Source organism: Dasypus novemcinctus, chromosome 20 (genome assembly GCF_030445035.2).
Source record: "Dasypus novemcinctus isolate mDasNov1 chromosome 20, mDasNov1.1.hap2, whole genome shotgun sequence".
NCBI classification, from domain to species: domain Eukaryota; kingdom Metazoa; phylum Chordata; class Mammalia; order Cingulata; family Dasypodidae; genus Dasypus; species Dasypus novemcinctus.
This window is the reverse complement of record NC_080692.1, coordinates 42873336-42899336: the sequence shown is the minus strand read 5'-3', so window position 1 is coordinate 42899336 and position 26001 is coordinate 42873336. Positions and strand designations below refer to the sequence as shown.

The window sequence follows — 26001 nt, the reverse complement described above, 5'->3', positions numbered from 1 at the left end:
TTACAGCTCTTCTTGGTTACTATTTGCCTGGAATACTTTTTTCTAGCCTTTCACTTTTAACCTGGTTGTGTCCTTATGTCTGAAGTGTGTTTCTTGTAGACAACATATAGATGGCTCATATTTTTTTATCCATTCTGTCAGCCTGTGTCTTTTGATTGGGGAGTTCAATCCATTATCATTCAGTGTAGTTACTGTAAAGGCATTATTTACTTTATCCATTTTGGCCTTTGGCTATCTATTGTCATATCATTCTATTGTCTGTCTTATCCTTTAGTTTACCATTCCATAAAATCCTCATTTCTAAACTCTTCTCCAAATCTCTCACTCCTGTTTTTTCCTTTTAGGCTACAGCAACTCCTTTAGTAGCTCTTGAAAACCTGGTCTCTTGGTAACATATTCTATCAGTTTCTGTTTGTCTGTGAAGACTTTGAAGTCACCCTCACTTTTGAAGGACAGCTTTGCTGGATACAGAATTCTTGAGTGGCAGTTTTTCTCTTTTAGTACCTTAAATACATTCTTCTCACCACCATGGTTTTGATGAGAGGTCAGCATTTAATCTTACTGAGTTTCTCTTGTATGTGATGCTTTGCTTTTCTCTTGCTGCTTTCAGACTCCTCTCTCTATCGCTCATATTTGTCATTGTGAATAGTAAGTGTCTTGGGGTAGGTCTATTCAGATTTATTCTGTTTGGGTTACATTGTCCTTCTTGGATATTGATATTTATGTCTTTCATAAGGATTGGGAAGTTTTTGGTCATTATTTCATCAAGTATTCTTTCTAACCCTATTTCATTCTCTTCTTCTTTTGGGATACCAATAAGGCAAATGTTTGTGAGTTTCATGTTGTCATTCAGTTCCCTGATTCTCTGTTCCATCTTTCCCATTCTCTTCTCTTTCTGTTCTTCTTTCTTTTCCAGTTAAGATACTCTGTCCTTGAAATCACTAATTCTATCTTCAGGCAATTCAAATCTGCTCTTATGTGCCTCTAATGTATTTTTATTTCCATCCCTTGTGTCTTTCATTCCTATAAGGTCTGTTACTTTTCTTTGCAGGCTTTCAAATTGTTCTTTATGCTCTATCAGTGTCTTCTTAATATCATTTATTTCTTTAGTCATATTTTCTTTAAATTCTTTGAAGTTATTTAGGAGAGTTATGTAATTATCACTGATCAATTATACTAAATCCTGTATCTATTCAGGATATTTGGTTTGTTCTTTTGCCTGAGCCATCTCTTTGTGTTTCCTGGTATGGCTTGTAATTTTTTGCTGACATCTCTCGGCCTTTTAATATGTTGGTGAATTTACTCTGATGGCTAATTTCTCTCTCTTGCCTATTGTTTTTTTTACCCCACAGCTCTTCTTTGATATTTGGTTCAACTTAATCTCAGCCTTTAAAATTGCCCACCCTAACTTTTCAAAATTGGGCCAGGGACTCACTAGTGGGGTACAGATTTTCTCACAGGGCTTGGGTACAGAAGTGCAGAACAGTTTTTGCCCATGCAGTTTCCAGATCGGCCAGCAGATGGCATTAGTCTATGCACCTTCCTGTGAAGGTGATTTATGTCTGGGCTTTCCTGTGTGCCTGTGAATCTCTTCAAAGTGTACTCGGCTGACTGAATCCACTGAGGAAAATCACCCCGACCTCCTCCATCCCTTTGCCCTTAAAACAGCTGACAGGGAGGAAGATGTCTGTTCCCCTCTCAGTTGGCTAGGACAGGCCTCTTTTTGACAAATTGTTTATTTCTGTTTATTTTAAATATCCCTCCCTTATTTTTGAGTATTTTATTCTCTCCCTCATTTTTGAAGGACAAGTTTGCCATATAGAAAATTCTTGGCTGGTAGTTTTTCTCTTTCAGTACCTTAAATAAGTCATACCACTGCCTTCTTGCCTCCACGGATTCTGATGAGAAATAAGCACTTATCTTATTGAGCAGCACTGCAGAGGGTGTGTTGACCTCCTGAGGCTGTGTGGCTTGCCTGTGGTGACTGGAAGTCCCTAGAGCCCTCGGGCACACTTTTGTTTGAGGCTTTGTTTACTGGGGCCATTTGTGAAATTTATTTGTCATATTATTCTGTGGTCTGTCTTCTTATCCTTAAGTTTACCTTAAGTGTCAACTTGAAAATGATCTCCCAGCTCACTTTGTGTCCTTCTCTCTTAAAACCACTCTAGTCAGGCTTTTGCCTCCACAAGATGCAGAAATTGACCAGTTAGCAAACTTTTATCCTAAATGGGAGAAATGTCCTCTGACCAAAAGCAGCATTAAATGTTGGGATTACAGTCCATCTCATCTTCAGCCAGATTTTGTCAATAAATTTTACAAACACATACACATACTCACACACAAGCTTTTTCACTTACTTCAGTGTTAAGGTTGGTTTGATTCATCAAGATCCAGGGTCAGCAAACTTTTCTTTTAAAGGGACAGATAATAAATATTTTAGGCTTTGCAGGCCATATATCTCTCACAACTACTTAACTCTACCATTGAAGTGAAAAGCAGCAATAGACAATATTTAAAAGAATGACTATGGCTATGTTCCATTAACTTTATTTATCAACACTGACATTTGAATTTCAGGTAATTTTTGCATCTTTTCAGTTAATATTTTTATTTTGAGATAACGGTAGATTCATGTAGTTGTAAGAAATAATAGGGAGCACGTGTTCCCTTTACCTGTTTTCCTCCAACGATAATATTTGAAAAGTTACAGTACAATATCCCAACCAGAGTTTTAATGTTGATACATTCAACATAGAACATTTCCATCACCATCAGTACACCTCATGTTGCCCTTTTTATAGCCACACCCACTTCCTTTCTACCCCTATCCTCTCCTTAACTCCTGGTAACCTTTTATCTGCTCTGTTTCCATAATTTTGTCATTTCATGCATGTTATATTAATGAGACCAGAAAAATACGTAACCTTTTGGGATTGTTTTTTTTTTTTTCACTCCGCATAATTCTGTGGAGATTCATCCAGGTTGTCATGGGGATCAATATTATCTTCCTTTTCCTTGTTAAGTAATATTCTATGATGTGGATATCCCCATTTGTTTAACCATTCACACATTGAAGGACATCTGCGTTCTTTTTACCTTCTGACTATTTGAATAAAGCTGCCAAGAACACTAGTGTCATTTCTCCGATGTAAATGCCTTAGAGTGCAATTTCTGGGTCATATGGTAGTTGCATGTTTAATTTTTTAAGAAGCTGCCCAACTGCTTTAAAGGGTGACAGCACCATTTTACATTTTCATCAACGGCGTGTAAGTGATCCAGTTTCACTGCAACCTCATCAAAGTTTGCTATTGTCACTATTTTCTTTTTCTTTTTTTTAAGATTTATTTTATTTCTCTCCCCTTCACTCCCCCACCCCCACCGCAGTTGTCTGTTCTCTGTGTCCATTTGCTGCTTGTTCTTTTTTTTTTTTTTTGGTCCGCTTCTGCTGTCATCAGCGGCACGGAAATCTGTGTCTCTTTTTGTTGTGCCATCTTGTTGTGTCAGCTCTCCGTGTGTGCGGTGCCATTCCTGGGCAGGCTGAAATTTCTTTTACCCTGGGCGGCTCTCCTTATGGGGCTCACTCCTTGCGTGTGGGGCTCCCCTACACAGGGGATCAGCACTGTATCAGCACTGAGCATGGGCCAGCTCCACACGGGTCAAGGAGGCCCGGGGTTTGAACCGTGGACCTCCCATGTGGTAGACGGACGCCCTAACCACTGGGCCAAGTCCGCCGCCAACTCTGATATTATTAAAAGCCACGGATTATACTCGTTATATGGACTGTATAGTGTGTGAATACATCTCAATAAAACTTCTTTAGAAAAGTGTAAGCTCTGGAACTGACCTGCTAGGATCTAAATCCCCATGCTTCTGCTTACCAGCTGTGTGCTCTTGAGAACATTAAAGCCTGCCTGTTCCTCAGTGTCCTCATCTGTAAAATGAGATAATGATAGTACTCATTTTGTGAATTTGTTGAGAGGATTGCACAAGTTAACACACTCTTAGAATGGTCTGTGGCACATAATAAACATTCAATACATGTTAATTGTCATTTTTACTGGAGAATAGAAAATAACCCTCCCTCTTGGGTCCTCTTAAAAGAAATGAAAGGTTGGAATTTTCCACTTCAGATGAGGTGACTGGATAGATGAGGGCATTTTCCCACCTTTGAAGCAGTCCTCAAGTTTTGTCCAAAAAGCTTCACCATGGATAGATCTTTCCTCTGTCCATCCTTTGCCAAGCTACTTAAACAGAAAAGCAGTGAAAAAAAAATTTCACCAGCAAAGCATGAAGAGCAGTTCAAGTAACATCTGAGAATTATTAAATATTAGCTTGGATAGAAAATATGTTCTAACTTGTGCTGTTTGCTAAGTATTCAAGCGTGTGCACACACTTTGCAGCTTTGTAAATATTTTTATTAAGTAGGCCTACAAAGGGAAAATATGCCTTCTTAATCTTACTATTTGACTTGTTTATTTTCTTCAACTGTAACAAACATCAGAATCCACAAAACCCTTGAGAAGGTCATTAGATTATTTTACTTATTAAACCTTAGCACATAGAATAGTATTTGGCACAGAGTAGGCACTCATCAAATGCCTGTCTGATGAAAGAACAATTATTTCAACAAACCTTTGAGGGAGGTGCTTTAATTATCCCATGGTACAGATGAGAAAACCAAGATATCCAAGATCACAACTGGTCGGTGCTAGAGTTCGGTTTGAAAGCAGCCAGTATTTTAAAATTTCTGTAGTCTTTGTATCATTTTGCCCTTTTAAAATATCAATCCAAGCAGCCCTTTCCATTCCATCCCAATTTCCACTTAGATAGCTACATTGCCATAGACCCTAACTAGGTCCAATTTTTCAATTCATCCAATTAAACTAGCAATTTACTGATAGAATAATCTTTAAACACTTTTTCTCATATCAGTCTACTCTTCAGAAATGCCAGTGGCACCCTATAGAAATGGATGTTTCTGTCTACATCAACCCCATGCTTCCAATCTTATTCCTATTTTTATATCATCTTTTCTTAGGTTATCTAGCTACGTGGAAAATTGTAGTAGGACTCACATTCAATATTCAACCATCTTAACTTACTAAGTAAACAAATTAATAAGTGATTCTTTAATCTACAAAAGACTTCTTAAGGGCTTTTTAACCATGAATAAAAATCTAAGAAACCTGAGATTTAGCAAAGTTATGTAACACTAACTGAGTTTTTCAAAAGTCTTGTGATACAGGATGTTAAGAGTCAGAGTTGCTTTCACTTAAGAGTTAACTTAGAGAAACAAAATAGCGAGGAGGAGCCTCTGGTTCCAAGTGACTAATCTTTTCTATATCCTGCTTTACGCAACCCTCAGAACCAAAGAAACTTTACCAAAAGATTAAAACTTACATAAACAATGATCCTTTTATTTACAACTCTGATTCTCTAGGGAAGAAGAAGCTTCAGCTTACATGTGTGCAGTCCTGTATTCATACTGCTTAATCAATATGTAATTTTTAAAAAGTCTAATGGCCTTCAGTGTAGAAGCTGCAGTGAATGGAAATGATGGTGAATACAAAGGTAAAAGTAGTTCATTTCCTTTGGTTGTTGTGGGTTACAGTTTAGTCAGCTTTTTCTTGGAAAAATATAAGGCAAATTTTATACTTAATACTTAGTTAAATATATGTAAGATTCTTTGGGTTTTCTAATGACCTTGTCCATACTTTTCAAACAGTGATGGCAATTATGTTTAATGCAGAATTTGGTCCATAGTAATCTTATTGTTTCTATATACACACATAAGCGTATAGATCTATACTTTAATTTTTCAAACATATGGTTCAGTATTAGAAGCAAATCTCAATGATTCTGGAAAATGTTATTTTCTCTTGCTTTATCCATGGCCTAAAAGGCTCCTCTTTGTATATCCAGTTCTTCCACATCCACTTTTCAAGTTTCTGACCAAGTCCCACATTCTCTACATCATTCCCACTCTCCCCAGAAATTCTAGAGCATTACTTGTCTATGTTATATACACATACATCCTCAACACACACACACACACACACACACACACACACACATTTCATTGGAGTTTTCTTTCAAAATTCAAAAGTGAGAAATAATTATTTTAAAAATAGCCAAATAAATCTATTTGTATTTCCTCTTTTATGACCTATTTTAAAAAATGAATTTGTAGGAGTCCTTTTTTTTTACATGCTTCTTATATATGTTTGAAACTTTTTCCTTGACTGTTCTTATTTTCAACCCTATTTATGGTATTTTTTGCCATTGTCTAATTTGTAATGTTGAAGTTGACCCTGTAAATTTTTTTCCTTTATGGATTCTTGTTTTTTATCTTTTAAAAGAAGTTCTTCACCCTCAGGGTCCATGAACATTTTCCTGTTTTTTTCAAATATTTTTAGTTTTGGACATGCTATAGGCAGTGGTATCACTTTTTCCCTCCTGGATGGAGATCTAATTATGATAACAATACCATTTATTAGAAAAGCTATACTTTTCCTGCTGCATTCTGATTATGATATCTATTATATATTACATTTTTATTTATACTAAATCTAGTGATGGACTCAATTCTTGTGCCAATGATCTGTTATCCTTGTTCTGATAATGTGCTGTTTTAATCGTATTAGTATTACAGACTGTTTAGTAACTCATATGGCAAGTACCTATCATCTTGGTCAATATTTTTAAGACAATCTTACACATTTATTCTTTCATATAAACTTAAAAAACATTTTGCTCAATTTTAAAAGAAAACCTGAACAATAAAAGCTACTATCTCAGTTAAATTATCTAAAATTGCATTGAATATTTATACTTACTTAGGAAAGATACATATTTTAATAATGGTATGTTTTCTTGTCCACTAAGCAAGGTGGTTTTTCTTAATATATACAGGCATGTTTTATGTCTTTTAGTATAACATTGTGTGTTTTTCTTCATGCAGTTTGCATGCATTTTTTTCTTAAAGTTTTCCAAGATATTTTGTAGTTTGTTATTGTAGATGAGTTTTTAAATTTTGATTTCATATGTTACAGTTGGAATAAAGAAAAGCCTTTGGTTTTGTATATTTATATCATATCACTGAATCACATCCTTATATTAATTATAATATTTTAAGATTTTTTGTGATTTACAAGTATTAATAATTATCTGCAATTGAAAAAATTTGATTTTTCACTTATAATACTTAAGTATTTATTTCCTTTTCTGGCTTTCTTATATGAACTAAAATTTGCAGAACAATACTGAATAATAACGGTATTATCAGGTAACCTTTATTGTTCCTGACCTTAGTAGGACTAGCTTAATTAGTTTACAATTTATATAATGTTTAAAATAATGTCCTTAGTATAGTGCCTGCTTTGTTACCATCACTGTCTTCCTTCCAAGATGGTAAGCAATTGCTGGAACCATATTAGTGGAAAGATCTGCTATTTTATGTGAATTAGTCTTCTCAGCCACTGAATATCAGGGGCTTGGGAAACCCACCTACTTCCTAATATTAGATATGTCTAAATTTCTGAGGAGACAATATTGTCATACACATGTCTTCCAGGATAATTCATTCTTTCCCAGTCATAGCATTCTTTGCACCTTTCTTTTCCCTTCATGCGGATCTGGATTTGTAGAGGTGACCTGTATCACCTTGTTGGGAACAACTCCCTCTAAGTTCTATTTTGTCTCCTGGAAGTGTGAGAAAGAAAGCTGCACCTATAAGAAAACAAAAGCTCACCTGATTGTGGAGGAGAAAAGAATTTTATTAACCATCTTGCAAGAACGGGCACTAGACCTGGATACAAAGACTGGAGCACCTAACAACAAGAAACAGTGATATTTACAACCTAAACCTAACAGGCAGGTCCCTCCCCTGTTCCCCATTGATTGGGTACTTCAGGGGTTACAGCCTATCGGAGAGATCTAACTTATGTGGTTCCTGCTCTGATTCCCCTCTCCCCGGCTCCCTATACTCCTGGAGGCTGGGCGGGCTCAGCGCTGCTTTCACGCTGGGCGTTCTTCTCAAATTGGGCACCGCTTTCACTACTGGCCCCGCCCCCAGCACGCACCATTGGCTCTCCCCACTCTAGCCCCGCCCCCAGCACTCACCACTGGCTCTCCCTTGTTTCTGTGCCACTTTTCAAATTCTTGGCGCGCCAAGCAGCTGGAACCCCAACCATCCCTCCTGGAACAGCAGAGTGGGCTCCAGCTTCCCCTTTGTGAAAATTAAACTAACCCTTTCTCATGGAAGGAAGTGAGGACATTGTGGGATTTTGCTGAGCCGCTAAGGCCAGTTAGCTAGAATGGAAAGGATCCCACAGACTCTGCCCCCGGATAGAAGTGTTTCCCAGGCCCTAAGGACTGCTCCCCTGAGTTCTGCAGGACTGCTTATGCACAGGTCCATGCCTCTCCCTTGAGACCCACGACTAGCCCATTGAAAGAGGGCACTCAGAAACTCTTAGAAATTCCTTTTCCCCGTGAAGATCACAGAACCACTGTTGGATCACGACTGTGCTTTATTACTAGAGTGAGACAGGTTGATAACAAAGTCCATTTTCATTATTTTGTAGCCGTAAGCATCAAGAAATATTGTTTACACGAAAAAGTAGTTGAGGGGAAGGGATTTTGCTAAAGTAATGTCTCTCAGTTCTTTGAACTCCTTATGGTTATATGTCAAAAGCCAAATAGTGACCTGTCACCCAAAATTATTTTTTTTCTCTACCAGCTGACAACTTACATGTTCCTTTAATGTAACTCAGTTATTAGAATTATTCACTTTCTTGATTCTGAGAAATATACCTGAAGATTTTATGTAAATGTTTGAAAGCATTGCTCATTACACCTCTTTCTCTTTCATTTACAGGTGACTTGTTTTTGAACCTACATTTTGAGAGTGTTGCCTTTAAAGTAACGTTAAATTGGGTTTTCTCTATTGTAGGACTTTTTTTTTTCTCCCATAGACTGAGCAGACACATTTATGGGTGCCAAATTTTACTTTTCTAATCTGACTTGTCTCAAAGAGGCTTAAACATTTTTGACAGCTGGACAGAAAAATGGGTGCTTGAAAATTTCATACCCTGGACTGATTAGAAATTTTGTTTCATGGTTTAAAACGGTTATATTATAACTGTGTTTAATAGATTTAAAGAGCTTAGCATTCTCCGAACAGGGACAGTTGATCCTAAATACAGGTTTTCTAAGGTTGGGTTGCTACCTAGATTGCTTTGTGGGGTGCTCATCCTTCACTTGTATGTAAGTTGGTATTCTGATTTTGACTGTAATAAAATCTTGTTTAGGAAAATTAACCTCAAAAGTATAAGGTATTTGGCCACTAGTAAATGCGAGACACAAAAAGCAGGGTCCCCATGAGAGAGTCTACCTCAGGAGGAAAGCATTCTTTGTTAATAATAGGGGAGGAAGGGATGTACCACAGTTAGATTTGGGGTAGGTGAGAGGTAAGCCTGTTCTTTTGTAATGTGAAAAAAGGGAGTTTTGCAGGGGCAGGTGGGAAAGGAGAAGTAGCATGATGTCTAAATGACAAGTCCATTTTCAGGCTGATCAGTTTTACAGAAGATTCTAAATGGAAGTTGAATAATTGGAAATGAATTCCCTTAAAGCTATTCATGCCCATGTACCCCTTGGAAAATCTCTGTGTACCCTAAATGTCACATGCCCTGTTTTAGAGGTCACTGTTCTAGATCAACTAAGCCCTTGCAAAAGAGATGGCCAAGAATGGTTTTTATGACCCTTTTTAAAGAATGTTTCCTTTTTAAAATAACATTTAAAAAAATTTATATGCATAAACATACATGAACAGTAAATGTAGAGTAAAAGTTGTAAACTTATAAAACAAACGCGCATAGCATCATACAGGGCATCCATACATCACCACACCACCACCACCTTGTGTTGTTACAAACTAAAAAGAACATTGTCAAAATATTACTCCTAACTATAGCCCATATCTAACATTTGGTGTACTTTCCCCTCAACCTACCCAATTAGTAACACCCTGTATTAGTATTATATATTTGTTATAGCTCATGAGAAAATGTTTTCATATTTACCCTGTTAACCACAGTCCATCTACCACCACTGGATTCCCTGTGTTATATAGTTCCATGTTTTGTAGAATTCATTCAGTGTGTATACTCAGTGGTTCTCATTTCCATCACAGAGCTGTATTGCAATCATCTCAATTTTAGAACATTTTCATAACTCCCAAAAGAAAAATCCCATGTACTCTTCTACTCCCTATATTTTGTCTCTTAAAAATGATGTATCTGCTCTGCCATATCTGCAAAGTAGGCAATATTACTGTTAACTATCATCTGTAAGTTACATTAGTTGTAACTTCCTGAGTATCACCATATTCTTAACATTTTATAAAAGAAAAACATTCTTATCTTCATACTGTTAACCACAATCTTCATCTACCCCTGAAATTATTATGTTACGCATACCATAGATTATCCTCTATTTTACTTTCAGCCACAATCTCATTTGTAAATCATCAGGGTTATACTCACTACAATGTGTTACCATCAACTCTATTCATTTCCACACTTTTACAATAAAGCTTCTACATACATTGAGCATCAGCTCCCATTCTCAATCCACATTCTCTTTCCTAGTAAACTATACTCTAAAGTTTACCTCCAAGAGTTTATTCATCATATTTAGTTCATATTAGTGAGATGATATGATATTTGTCCATTTTTGTCTGGCTTATTTCACTCAACATAATGTACTCAAAGTTCATCCATGTTGTCATATGCATCCTGATTTCGTTTCTTCCTACAGATGAATAGTATTCCATTGTATGTATGTACCACATTCTGTTTAGTCTCTCATCAGTCATGGACACTTAGGCTGGTCCCATGTTTTAGCATTTGTGAATAATGCCACTATCAACATCTGTGTAAATGTCAGTTTGCATCCCTACTTTCAGTTCTTCTGAATATATTCCTGGGAATGGGATTGCTGGAACATACAGCAGTTCTGTATTTGGTTACTTGAGGTGCTGCCAAACTGTCTTCCACAGAGGCTGTACCATTCTACATGCCCCCCAACAGTGAAGGGGTCATCCTATCTATCCACATCCTCTCCAACACTTGTTTTTTCTGGTTTTGTTTGTTTGTTTTTTTCTTGATGAGACCATTCTCAGGTGTAAAATGGTGTCTCACTGTAGTTTTGATCTGCATTTCACTAATAGCTAGTGATGTTGAACTTTTTTTTTTTTCCCATATGCTTTTTGACCATTTGTATTTCCTCTTTGGAGAAATGTCTATTCAAGTCTTTTGCCCATTTTTGAAAACTGGGCTGTGTATCAGTTAACCAAGGGGGTGCTGATACAGAATTTGGTACTGGAGAGTGAGAAAGTGCTTTTGCAATTACTTAAATGCTGGAATAGATTTATAAATGGATAAGGGGTATTTTTTTTTGGAGGAATTATGAGATGCTTGATAGAAAAGGCCAAGATTGCTTTGGAGAGATGGTTGGTAGGGATATGGATACTAAAGAAACTTTTTATGATGCCTTAGAAGTGAATGATGAAGCTTTTATTGTAAACTGGAGGCTTAAATAGTTGCAGAGAACTTAGCAGGATTGACTCTTTATGTTTTATGGAAAGTAGAATTTGAAAATGGCGAGCCTGGGCATTTAGGTGAAAAATTTTCCAAAGTAAACCTGAGGAATGCAGCTTGACTTCTCCTTGCAGCTTATAGCAAAATGCTAGATGAGAAAAATACCGTGAAGACTCAACTGTTGGGCACAAAGAAAACAAACTGATTCCAGAAATTCCAAGCCTCTGGAAATCAAGTCCTCAAAAGATAGTGCCCCATTTGAGAACTTAACTAAACTTGGAACTTGTAAATTAGGATTGAAGATGCAGTTATCTCAGAAAGATTTGTGGAAAATCCTACTGTCTGATGTCTTGGACCCCTGCTTCTTGCATAATAAACCAAGCAAGTTTTTGAGAGAGCTATATGAACAAAACCACTGTCACCTGGAATAAAAGGGACAAGGAAAGGAGAGATTGAAGGAGAAATAGCTTTAAGAGGAAAACCATGGAAGCTGAAATCTGGAATTAAGACATCACCTTGGGCCGAGAGGAACCCCACTCATGTGTACAGAGAGTGAGTTTGCCCCAGAAGTTGAAGAGGGTGGATGTTCCCACTGCCACCCCAGGGTACAGAGAGGGTAGAACATATTTTTCAGGGATTAGGGAGGTTGAGGTCGACATCCCATTGGTCTGAGAGGGGCAGGCCTGTCTCCCATGGATTAGGGAAGGACACATGGTCAACTTGTTGCTCTGAGAGGTTGAGCCTCTATGACAAAAGTTAGGGAGGATGTTGCCTTCACCTCACTGTACTAGGGGGACTAAGACTCTAACCCAAAGATTGGGTAAGATGTGGCAGTCACCCCAACACCATTGGGGGGTGAGGTCTGGAGCTTGGTTGACACCCAGTTACTTGATGAGGGTGGAACCAAGAAAATGGCTGATGGGCAAGCCTATGGAAAGGGTGGGTCCCTATGTGGCCCCAAGGAGAAGAAACCATCATCTTAAGAATGACTCTCAGACTTCGACAATCTAATGAAATATGTCCTTGAGGTTTACTGAACTATAGAGGACCCATGACTCATGTTTCCCTCCCAATTTCTCCTCATTGTAGTGAAAATGTTTTTCCTTTGTCTGTCCGTTTGTGTATTGGAAGCAGATAAATTGTTTTGTAAGTTTCAGAAGTTTACAGCAGACAGGAATTTGCTGTATTTCTTTAAACTGTATTTCTTTAAACTGATTGTGATGTGATTCTATATTTAGCATTGCTACTGATGTAAGGTTTTTTTTTTTTTGAATATTGTAATGTCTTTTTGGAATTCAGAGTGTGGAGTGTAGCAGTTTGGTATGGTTCATGAATTCCAAAAATAGATATTGGATTATGTTTGTAAACTGGTCTGTACCTGGGCATGATTAAATTATGGTTAGGGCTTTGATTGAGTCAAGTCAGTAGAGTGTTGAGTCCCCGCCCCTTGGTGGGTAGGGACTCACAGATAAAAGACAAGGCAAAGGACAGAGTTGGCATTTTGATGCTGGAGTTTTGATGCTGGAGTTTTGAGCTGGATCCCAGGGAATAAACACAAAGGGAAAACAGAGGAATAGAGATGGCTCCTTAGACATGGCAGAAGCCCCAGGGAAAAAGACAGAGCTGGTTGCCTGATAATCTATAGCTGGCCTTGTGGAGAGAGGAAAAGCCTTAGAAAACCTCATTGTCTACAGCTGACCTTGTGGAGAAAACAGGAGCTGAGCCCAGAGAGAAATGAACCCTGTGAAGAGAGGAACCCAGGAAGCCTGAACCCTGGCAGACGTTGGCAGCCATCTTGCTCCAACACGTGGCAAAAGACTTTGGTGAGGGAAGTAACTTATGCTTTATGGTCTCTGGTAACTGTAAGCTTCTACACCAAATAAGTATCCTTTATAATAATCAACTGATTTCTGGTATTTTGCATCAGCATCCCTTTGGCTGACTAATACAGGCTACTTGTCTTTTTATTGTTGAGTTGTATGATCTCTTCATGTAAGAGCGATATGGAACCCTTGTTGAATATTTGGTTTCCAAAAATTTTCTCCCATTGAATAGATTGCCTTTTAACTTTCTTGACAAAGCCTTTTGAGGAACAAAAGTTTAATTTTGAGGAGGTTCCACTTGGTCTATTTTTTCTTTTGTTGCTTGTGCTTTGAATGTAAGGTTTGAGAAATCATCTCTTACCACAGGATCTTGGAGATGTTTCCCTCCATTTTCTTCTAGAAGTTTCATGATTATTGCTTTTACATTTAGGTCCTTGGTCCACTTTGAGTTAGTTTTTGTATAAGGTATAAGATAGGGGTCCTCTTTCTTCTTTTGGATAAGGATATCCAGTTTTCCCAGCATGATTTGTTGAAAAGACTGTTCTGGCCTAGATGGGTAGATTGACAGTCTTGTCAAAAATCACTTGACCATAGATGTGAGGGCCTATTTATATCTAAGTTCTGAATTTGGTTCCTTTCATCAATATGTTTATCTTTATGCCAGTGCCATGCTGTTTTTAGCACTGTAGCTAGGTAATATTCCTTAAAGTCAGGAGGTGAGAGCCTTAAAAGACATTTTTGGTTATTAATCTTATATCCTGCCACTTTTCTGAATTCATCCATTAATTTCATTAATAGTAACTCTCTTGTGAATTTTTATGGAGTTTCTAGTTAAAGGATGGTATTATCAGTGAAAGGTGACAGTTTTACTTCTTCCTTTCCTATTTCAGTGCCTTTTATTTATCTTGCCTAATTGCTCCAGGTAGAACTATTAGCATAATAGTAAATAATTGTGGTGACAGTTGACATCCTTGTCTTCTTCCCTTTCTCAGTGCTAAAGCTTTCAGTCTTTCACCATTGAGCACAATGCTAGCTGTGGGTTTTTCATATATACACTTTACCATGTGGAAAAAGCTTCTTTCTATTACTATCTTTTAGAGTGTTTTTATTAAGAAAGAATGCTCTATTTTGTCAAATGCCTTTTCTGCATCAATAGAGAGGATCATGTGGTTTTTCTTCTTCAATTTATTAATCTGGTTTATTACACAAATTGATTTCCTTGTGTTGGACCACCCTTGCATACCTTGCATATCAAGTGGATAAAACTTACTTGAGAGTGGTGTATAATTCTTTTAATGTGCTTTTGGATTTGCTTTGCAAGTATTTTGTTGAGGATTTTTGCATCTATATTCATTAGAGAAATTGGTCTGTAATTTTCTTTTCTCATAGTATCTTTATTTGATTTTAGTAATAGGGTGATGTTGGCTTCATAGAAGGAATTTGGTAGCATTCTTTCCTGTTTAATTTTTTGAAGAGCTAAAGCAAGACTGGCTTAGGTCATCTTTCAGTGATTGGTAGAATTTCCCTGTGAAGACATCTTGTCCAGAACTTTTCATCTTTGGGAAGTTTTTTGATGAATGTTTCAATCTCTTGACTTGTGATTGGTTTATTGAGCTCTTCTATTAATTCTAGGGTGAGTATAAGTTGTTCATGTGTTTCTAGGTATTTGTCTATTCCATCTATGTTCTCTAGTTTGTGGGCCTACAGGTGTTCATAGTATCCTCTTATGATCTTATTTCTACAGGGTCAATGGTAATATCCCTCTCTCAGTTCTGATTTTATTTATTTTAATCTTCTCTCTTTTTTTCTTTGTCAGTCTAGCCATGGGTTTGTCGATTTTGTTGATTGTCTCAGAGAACCAGCTCTTGGTTTTTGTTGATCCTCTCTTTTTTTTTTTTTTTTTATTCTCCATTTCATTCATTTCTGCTCTGATCTTTGTTATTTCATTCCTTCTGTTTGCTCTCGGCATTGTTTGCTGTCCTTTTTCTAGTTCCTCCATTCAGGTGGGTTAGGTTGTTGATTTTAGCTCTGCTTTCTTTTTTTAATGTAAGCATTGAGGGCTATAAAATTCCCTCTCAGCACGGTTTCACTGTATCCCATAGGTTCTAATGTGTTTTGTTTCCATTTTCATTCTTCTCAAGATATTTAGTGATTTCTCTTTTATTTGACCTACTGATTATTTAAGAATGTGTTGTTGATTCTCCATCTGTTTCTGAATTTTCCCTATTTTTATCCATTATTGATTTCTAGCATTATTACATCATGAGAAGAGAAAGTGCTTTGTTTAATTTTAATCTTTTAAAATTTATTGCAATATATGTTGTGACCCAACGTATGATCTATCCTGGAGAAGGATCCATGAGCAATTAAAAAAATGTATATACTGCAATTTTGTGGTGTAATACTCTCTCTATATCTGTTAGGTCTAGTTATTTTATCTTTTAATTAAGCTTTCTTCCTTTATTTATCCTCTATCCAGATGTTCTATCCAATGGTGACAGTGGTGTATTGAATTCTCCAACTGTTAACTGTAGTGACGTCTTTTTCTCCCTTCAGGTTTGTCAGCATGTGCCTCAGGTATCTTGGGGCACCCAGGTTACATGCATAAATATTTATTATAGTTATTTCTTTTTGGAGAATTGCTCCTTATATTATATTATATATATAAAATATCCTTTTATTTATAAATATATATAATCCTTCTTCATCTCTTCTTCTAAGAGTTTTGCATTTAAAATCTATTTTGTCTGATATTAATATCACTACTCCAGATCTTTTTTGTTACTATTTGCATGGGATATCTTTTTCCAACCTTTCATTTTCAACCTTATTGTGTCTGTACTTCTGAGGTGAGTTTCTTATAGACAGCATATAGATAGCTCATATATATATATATTTTTATCCATTTGGTCAGTCTATGTCTTTTGACTGGGGAATTCAATTCATGAACATTTTTGTTATTGCTGTGTTAAGTATTACTTCATCCATTTTATCTTCTGCTTTCTGTGGTCATTTTACTATTGTGTGTCCTTTTACCCTTTAAGGTACCTTTCCTGATAGTCTTCATTTCTACACTCTTCTCCAAGTCTCTTGCCCTTGAGTTTTCCTTTCAGGCTGTAGTACTCCCTTTAGTATCTCTTGTAAATCTGGTCTTTTGGAAACATAATCTCTCAGTTTTTGTTTGTCTTTGAAGACTTTAAACTCATCCTGATTTTTGAAGGACAATTTTGCTAGATAAAGAATTCCTGGCCAGCAGTTTTTCTCTTTCAGTATCTTAAATACATCATACCACTTTCTTCTTGCCTCCATAGTTTCTTATGGGCAATTTGTACTTAATCTTATTGAGGTTCCCTTGTGTGTGATGCTTTGCTTTTCTCTTTCTGCTTCCAGAATCCTCTCTTTATCTCTGGAACTTGTCATTCTGAGTAGTAGACATCTCAGAGTAGATCTATTCAGATTTATTCTGTTTGGGGTGTATTGTTCTTCTTGGATATTAATATTATGTTTTTCATAAGGTTTGAAAAGTTTTCATTCATAACTTCCTCAAATATCCTTTCTGCCCCCTTTCTTTTCTCTTCTTCTGTGACACCAATAACACATATATTTGTGTGTTTTGCATTGTCATTCAGTCCCCTGAGAATCATGTTCCATTTTTCCATTCTTTTCTCTTTCTCCTCTTCTGTCTTTTCATATTTAGATGTTGTGTAATTGAGTTCACTAATTCTGTCCTCCATCAATTCAAATCTGCTGTTCTATGCATCTAATGTATTTTCAACCCTATCCATTGTGTCTTCATCCCCAAAAGCTCTGTTACCTTTCTTTTCAGGCTTTCAAATTGTTTTTTATGTTCATCCAGTATCTTCTTAATATCCTTTATCTTCTTTGTCATATTTTCCTTCAACTCCTTGAAGTGATTTAGGAGATTTGAGATTCTCTTTGACTAGTTGTTTTAAATCCTGTGTCTCATCCGGATGTTTGACTTGTTTGTTTGACTGGGCTGTCTCTTCCTATTATGGTTTGTAATTTTTTGCTCTTATATAGGTATTTGAATAGTTGGTGAATTTACAGTGAGTCAATTTCTCTCTCTTGCCTTGTAGTTTTGTTTCATGGCTCTTCTTTGATTTTTGGTTCAACTTATTCAAGTCTTTAAAATTACCTGGTTTAAGTTATCAAAATAGGGCTTGACACTCACTAACAGGGAGCAGATCCATTCCCAGTAGTTGGGACCAGAGGCTCCTGAAAGCAGTTTTTCTCCTTGCAGTTTCCCAGTTGGCCAGCAGATGGCACTTGTCAGTGAATCTTTCCACAGAGGTGACTCAAACTCCAGTTGCCAGTGATTCTGATCTGGCTAGAGTGGAGCTTCAAACCATGGTCTGCTGGCCAAATTCACTGAAGAGAAACCACTCTCCACCCTCTGTCTCACCCTTCCTCTTCCCCAGGAGGAAGGTATCTTTTCCCCTCTGAGTTGGTTGCAGTGAGCCATGGGTTTTATCTAGGCTGTTTGCCTTGAGGGTCTGGAAAGGGTGCCATTCCCAGCTGGGGAGTGGACTAATAACTCACTGCTTTCATTTTGGCTGCTTCATCTTTCTGTCCCTCACCCTCCTGGGAGGTGTGCAGCGATTTCCTGGTCTGTAGGTCCCTTGGGCAGCTTTTTGCCCTTTCTTTGTTGTTTCTGTGAGGGAGTTAAGCCCCACCTACCTATTCCAACTCCATCTTCCCTGAAGTCAGCAACTTTAATGACTCTTAACTGACCACCCATTGTCAGGTTTGTGTAGGTAGAAAGGTACATTGGATATGAGAGGGGAATTTCTTGAAAGAAAGTTGTGCTTTGTTTCCCATTTCTACCCCTTTGAGGAAAGGATGTAGAATTCTTTCTCCTGACCTCAAACTTAGTAAGCATGACTTTAGGAAGTTTTCTTGGAGAGCTTTATGTTTGTCCTCTGCAGTTTGTGGGACGCAGAGGACTGATGTCCATCTCATGCTTAAGAAGTTTAAAAGGCAAAGTCTCTGACTATATCTGCTCCCAGGGACAAAACCAACAGTGAACCATGGGGCTAGTTTGGGGGATATCTTAGGTCTTGCTGATTAGATCATATGGAGGATTGATGAGGCCTCAGTATAAAGATCATAAAGTGTCTGCATTATACCCAACGTTGAAAGAAGTAGTTGTGCATAACTAGTAAGAAGAAAGGCATTTGCCCCTGTCAAGGACCCTGCAGGTGACAGATTGCTAATGAGGAGTGGGATATCCAAAGAATCCTTGAATGTGGCCATATGTTTTAGCTTCCTGGCAGCTAAAGCAAATACCATACAATGGGTTGGCTTAAACAAGAGGAATCTATATTGGCTCACAGTTTTAGAGGTTAGAATACTTGTTTCCTCTGGGGGTTGATATCTTTGAGGTTCCTTGGCTTTTCTGTTACATGGCAGTGCACACATTGGCAACTTCTTTCTCTTTTGGGTTCCATTGACTTGCAGCTTCCTGCTGCTCCCATGGTTTCTTCTGTCCGATTTCCTTTGCTTATAAGACTTCAGCCATATTGGATTAAGGCCATCCACATTCATTTTGGGCACATCTTAACTAATACCATCTTCAAAGGTCCTACCTACAAATGGGTCCACAGGACCGGGGGTTGGGACCAGAACATGTCTTTTGTGAGGTGTGTGTCTCAGTCCCCCACACCACGAAAGGGTCAGTTTTAAATATCTGCCCTGGCCAAAGGAGGCAAAGGTAGCATTTCCTGCTTCCTTAACTCCTCCCCTACAAGCTTCAACTCTGGTGGAGACAGAATCAGCAGTGGGAGAAGATGTACAGCTGGTGCAGGAGAAGCTAAGATAGGAAATAGAGAAACAACCCTTCTCTTTCCAACTTCAGCCTTTGGACCTGCTGTAGTGGGAGGGAAGACATTTTAATTTAAATGAAGTGAAAAGTAGATTAGATATATTGATCCAGAACTCAGCATTTGGGGGAAATAAAGGACTTTTTTCTTATCTTTTGTGAATAAGTGAAGTAGTGCAGCCTGTGTGAGATTTCAACTATAGGCAGTGGAGAGAGAAGAATAAGGCTATTTTCTGATTATGCCACATAAATCCCATTTGTTCAAGGTGCTTGCACTTGTAATTAATTTTGAATGTAAATATTGCTTGGGGAAGCACACTTGGCCCAGTGGTTAGGGTATCTGTCTACCACATGGGAGGCCCGCAGTTCAAACCCCGGGCCTCCTTGACTCGTGTGGAGCTGGCCCATGCGCAGTGCTGATGCGCACAAGGAGTGCCCTGCCACGCAGGGGTGTCCCCCACATAGGGGAGCCCCACGTGCAAGGTGTGTGCCCCATAAGGAGAGCCGCCCAGCAGGAAAGAAAGTGCAGCCTGCTTAAGAATGGCGCCACCCACATGGAGAGAAAAGAAACACAGATTCCCATGCCTCTGACATCAGAAGTGGACAAAGAAGAACATGCAGCAAATAGACACAGAGAACAGACAACCGGGGTCGGGGTATGGGGGAAAGGTATAGAAATAAATAAATAAATAAATCTTTAAAAAAAAAAAACCACACAAAAAAATTGCTTGGGAGCACAGGCATAGATTATTTCAACTTTAAAGTCTTTTTCAATAACACATCCTTTTCGGTAAATATTTGACCTTCTCAGCAAGACAAGAAGATTGCAATTTTTCCTTCTTGCAAGCTTACCTTCACTTCATTATTCTGCACTAGTTTTTGTGCTTACAGATTAATAATTTGCCATTTTACCTTGAGATATGTTTGGGAATTATGGGAACAGATTTAGCTTCAGAGGCATGCCATCAATTCCATGAGATGATTATATTTCACATGTCAATTTGTAAGGACTGTCAACGCATTTGAGTCACTGTGCAGTGTAATTCACTGTGTAGTTCCATGGATTAAAAAAAAAATATTTTGTTACCATATATACAATGTAGCATTTCCCTTTAAACTGTATTCAAGTGTATACATTTCAGTGCTGTTAATTACATTCACAATGTTGTGCTACCATCACTACCACCCATTACCAAAATATTTGATCATTATGAAGGAAGACTTTTAAAGTAGAATTTATCAGTTAAAATAATGATAATTATTTCAGTGATTTATAAAGCGTTTAAAATCTTTCAGAATATTTATTTCATATAAGCAAGAAATAAGTATGTTTGAAATGAGGACAGAAAGTAAAAAGCGCCTTAGAGGTTACTTAATATAGCTACTAAGAAGCAGAACAAGGAAGAGATAGATCCCAAGCATACTAGGCTTTCAGTTATTTTTTCTAGCAATAGCAGCAGCAGGTGCTACCAATTATTGACTCTTATAATATGTTAGGCTCTCTGGAGCCTTTTATTTCATTTTAAAAATTATATGTCACCAGGATATGTAATCCTTACAGCACATGGAAGAGAAGATTTAGAGCTCCAGTTTTAGTCAATTAATTCTAGGAAGCCTAAATATACTAAGACATTCTTAGATGGTCTATTGGTATCAGAGATATTTAGGTTATTTGGGCTTAAAAATTAGAAGTAATGCAATTACTTCTGGTGGCTGCACCTTGGGTATTCCAGAATATTCAAGTATATGATGTAAGTGTTGGCGAGACAAATAAAGACCGGGAAAACACAGACAGGAGAGGGTTATGGGTGAGTTACGTATTTGGGAACAGTAGAATATTTTCTCACTTCTTCTCCAAACTCCTGCGTTATACATTGCAAACTTTATTATTATTTTAGCTCTACATATAGTATTTTTCAAAATTAAAAAAAGCTATCTTTTTACAGATTTACGTTCTTGTCCTTTTTGTGAACATTAGCCACTTCTGAGTTTCAAAGTCCATGTTTGTTAAACAAAATAAAGTGTGCGACAGCACCTTAGGAAGTCAATTCTATATAAATTTATCTTTGGCTGGTACCCCTTAAACTTGTATGTCTTGTGTCAATCATGACTTTGCTAGTTACTTTATGTGATTAAATTTTTTTCTGTAAAACTCTATAAACACCTGGTTCAGTAATTAAACATAGTTCACCAATATTTTTGTCTTACAGATAAAATTTGTTGATAGTACCAATCTGTAATTTCCTCTATATTTATAAGAATATAATATGGTAATCTAGTGAAATAATATACATTTATTTATATTTTAAAATGGAAAAAGTAGGTAGATGAGAAGTCCACGGAGGCACCTAATTTTCAAGACCTGGTTTCTTTTCCTCTCCATTTTGTTTCTTTATCTTTATGTGGATATGATTATTTCTTTTTTTCCTGGTAGCATTTATGTCATGGGTGGTTTATGTGATCCTATTCTTTATGCTGTAATGGTAAAACCCATGCTAAATGTGGCTAATTGAAAGGTACCTAATATTTAAATTCAGTGTGAACTGCAATGCCAGAAAATATAGCCTTGAGATGTGAACTAATCTTTGGTTTTGCTCTAATAGATTTTACATTTTCATGGGAGAGTAAATTCTGTACATAAAAAGGGAAAAGGGAAGAGGGAGAACTCTATTCTTGAGTTTCTGCCCTCCAGTTGGGACACTAATCACTTGCTAACCTCTTCAGCCAATGTTGGGTTTTAGCTAGTTAATGAATCTCACTTGTATTTGAAAGTTATGGGCACATTTATGTATATTTCCATAAGCTAAATTGTACTTTAATGATATTTCCCTAGAAAAGGCAACTAGAAAGAAAGGGCGTAGGTGGATAATAATACCTAAATTTACTTGAAGCAATGTTCCAGATAAAAACATATAGTAAACCATAACTGTAATGATTATAACAATTTTTCGACGAGTAAACATTATATCCTGATGCCTCCCTGCATTGCAGATGGAAAAGTAATTCACCTCAAAATACTGGTCACACTGACCAGGCTAATTTTTAATGGCAAAACAGTACATTATCCATTTTGGCATATTCAGTTCCTAAACTCAAATATACCAAAAGGGCAACATGTGCTAGAGATGTGTGAGATTTAAAAGATATTAAAGAGCTTCAGCACATTATGTCTTAAAATAGCCACGTTTAAGGATTCATCATTTTGGTGTGTTACAGTGTTTACAATGATGAAGTACAAAAGGGTTTTATCTACATTTGAATACACTCTAGAAGATTAATCCTTGCCACTGCAGTATTTTACCAGTTGTAACTGTTAGAATCCCCTAAACATCTTGACCTGCGTCTATTTTCTCTTTCTCTCTCTTTTTTTAAACTCAGAAGTCTCAGAATCAAGATGAGGCTGAATGTTAAATTAATAAAATGGTACCGTTTTTTTAAAAAAATTGAATGATTTGGTCAATGCCATACCCTAGAATTTTAGTTAATGATAATCAACAGCTAAAATTTATTGTGTTGTATTGCCGAGAATTATTACATTCTAAGTCCTTTTAATATATTATCTCTTTCCCTCATAGCTCTGCAAAACAGATATTATTTTCTTCATATAGAAATGAGGAAATTGAGGCTAAGAGAAGTTAAGAAATCTATTTACAATTGTGAAAAAGAGCCAGGATACTCCCAAAGATCTGCCTGATACTTCAAATTACAGAAAGTTACAGGAGTTAATTCTGAACAGGGTTTTAGCTCGAGACCTTTTGGCTTACTAGGCTGTTCATGTTTCTGAAAGTAGAGACATGCCTTCAGAGGAAGTGAGTGAGTATTTACAACCGAGAACAGTTTTATCACACACACTTTTAGCCATGTGTGGGACCAGAGACTTCCTGCCTCAGGTAATTTACTAATTATTTCAGCATTTCAGTTACATGGGTACCATGTTTATATGTCTGTAGGGTAATTGGGCCATTATGACTGTCCATGGAGATGAAGAGGTTTTTGAAAATCTACAAAAGTTTTTGATATAATGCTTATCCAATATTGCAATTTCAAAAGTATTTAATTAATATGTATTTGCTATATATGGGTAATATTTCTGCTTACTTAAATTCTAGCCTCAATTTTCTCCCACCTTCTAGCTTCCTTACAGTCCATGTAAACTCTACCAAGTGTGCTGTCTCTGTCTGGTCTGCTGTTTCCTTTTTAGAATTTCCAGGCCACTTCCCACTGATCATAACCTTTGTTCTGAATCACAAAAGGAATATTCCCACAAGGAAGTGGGTGGAGAGAGAAGAGGAGAACAATCAAGGCAAGGATTTTCAAAATCTGATCTTGAATGATTCCATCAAAATTTTGAAACTCTAGATGTTATTACACAGTGAAAGAGCCTTTGTGTCATTGGTTATTAGGGCAGCTAAGGTATCTGGTAATAAAATCCCATTTAGGATTTGGGTAGATTATCATTATTCTTTATCCCTTTTTCTTTATTTTTGAACCTTTCCCCAACTTTGTTTTGTACCTACTTTCGTCACCTATTTTTACCTTTCCCTCTCTCAGTCCTTCTGGTTTGCTATTAATAACAAAAGAACCCACCACAGTACCATTCCTTTGTTTTGTTTACATCATAATTAAGAGCTACAACTGGATGAACACCAATGATATACCATGTACTTTGCATGTTTTTCCTAATCTTTAATAAAAATGCTACAAGATAGGTATTACTATCACTCTTTTATAAAAGGGATATAAGGGGCCACAGTTTATCACTTTTATCACACTGCATTAAATCATAACTTTATATTAAAGCCTTTTCAGTTTTTATTTGTTCATTTATTTCATTTTATTTGTACATTTATTTATACAAAACATCTTGAACAATTGTTATGTACAAGTAATGTGCTTATGTATTGTGAGAAGTATAGAGATGACTTATACATCCTTGTTCTCAGGTAGTTTATAGGTTAAATGAGGAAATAATACCTGGGCATACACAACCAAAATGCAAGGTAGAAACTGAACTACAAGGTATTCCTGAAACCTCAAGACTTAAATGGTAACACTACAAAAATAAGCTCATTAAACCTTTGTTAAATGAATGCATGAGTTTATTGAATGATTGGATAACTGATATCAGAAGAGAAATACAAATAAGACTTTATGTAAATTCAGAGGATTGCTGAGATCGTGACAGGTTCCGTAGAGAATAACATTTGAGCAAAACCTGAAGGGTATATTGAAGTTAGACTCCCAGAGGTGATGGAAGGATATTGCAAGGTGAGCAAATTAAATAAGCAAAAGTATAGAGATAGGTGTGAATGGGAACTTGGTAGAAATTTAATGCGCAACTGGAGGGGTAGCTGTGCAACTGAAATGTAGATTGAAGTCCCATGAGGAAAGAAATTGAAGGACTGGGCAGAGGATGCAGGCTGATTCACTGATTCAGTTTTCATTTAACCAGAAAAAAAAGTTTTGTTAGTTTTATATAGAACAAAGAAAAGTCTCAATAGAAAACTCAGTATGATAATCTAAGTGATTTTGGCAATATAAAAGATGACCTACTAGCCGTCTTTAAGTGTCAGAAATAGTTAATTATATTATATTTTTCAAACCCTCTCCTAGCTGAAACTTTACAAAACAAAACAAAGCAAAACTATCTCAAACTGGGTAGGATTAAGATTGTTTTTCTCAACATTAAGTAAGTTCTTATTTTGAGTAAGTACTTTATTGACTATATTCTTTTGTCTGACTTGTTTATCCAGTTCCCCCCAAAATTGATTTGGCATGGCCTAACAGAAAATAAACCACAGTGGAAGCAGAAGAAAATATTTTTGTTTGGATATGATGTAAAGAAATTAGCTGGACTTCAAACTCAGCTAATGAAACTAGGTTCATATCTTGGAGCCCTCCTTATTAGCTGAGTGATTGGATTTCTGTTCCTTAGTTTCTACTAGTAAATGGGGATAACAATACCTGTCTTATGTGATTTTGTGAGGATTAATAGTAATATACATAAAGTACATGTAGACAGTGCTTAGAAAATAGTGACAATTTTCTCTTAATTTTGCCATGATTTGTTTTCTTGACATTACTTATGATTTAGTTTACCCAATTATAAAAGGAAGATGATAGACTTTTGTAAATTTGTCAGGCTGAGGTAGCAGTGTAACATAATGGCTTAGAGGATGGCTCTGATTCTCAGCCCCAACTCAGAATATAAATTCCACAAGGGCAGGAGACTATGTACTTCTGATTTACTGATGCATCCCAAGCACTTAAAGAGTGTGCGACACGTAATAGGTGCTCAGCGAACAATACATGGACTGAATGGATATTTGGATTGAATCTTGGCTCCACCACTTACTAGCTGTATGACCTTGGGCAAATCACTTCACCTTCTTCTACCTCAGTTTCTTCATCTGTAAAATAGGGATAATAATTATATTTATTTCATAGGGTCGTTATGAGGGTTCAGTCAAATAAAACCTGTGAACGAACTCAGAACAGCACCTGGCACATAGTGAGTATGCCGTAAATGAAGTTCTAAGATGGAAGGCAATGAGTCTTTTTCTAAATCATACCAAGTGTGAGTAGATTAGGACATTCATGACTTCGGGCTTAGAGAAGAGCCCTCTCATTAAAGAACATGTAATTAATAGCCATCCCGTCAAACACCTGCCTGAGCGCTACAGTGGGCAGATACCTACCCCTACCACCTGGAGCCTAATGCCTTTCTGTGGAAAGGTGACCT

General features: G+C 36.9%; 1 protein-coding gene across 2 annotated transcripts in view; it reads left to right on the top strand.

The window, feature by feature from the left end:
- Positions 1-5294: 5294 nt before the first annotated feature.
- The window catches only part of SLCO1A2 (solute carrier organic anion transporter family member 1A2), a 142948-nt gene continuing 122241 nt past the window's right edge, over positions 5295-26001 (top strand). The window contains exon 1 of one of the 2 annotated variants that reach the window (XM_058282869.2): positions 5295-5571. The gene's annotated coding sequence lies outside the window, so the exon portion shown is untranslated. The remainder of the gene's footprint in view (positions 5572-26001) is intronic. The other variant, XM_004473233.3, reaches the window with a different exon arrangement.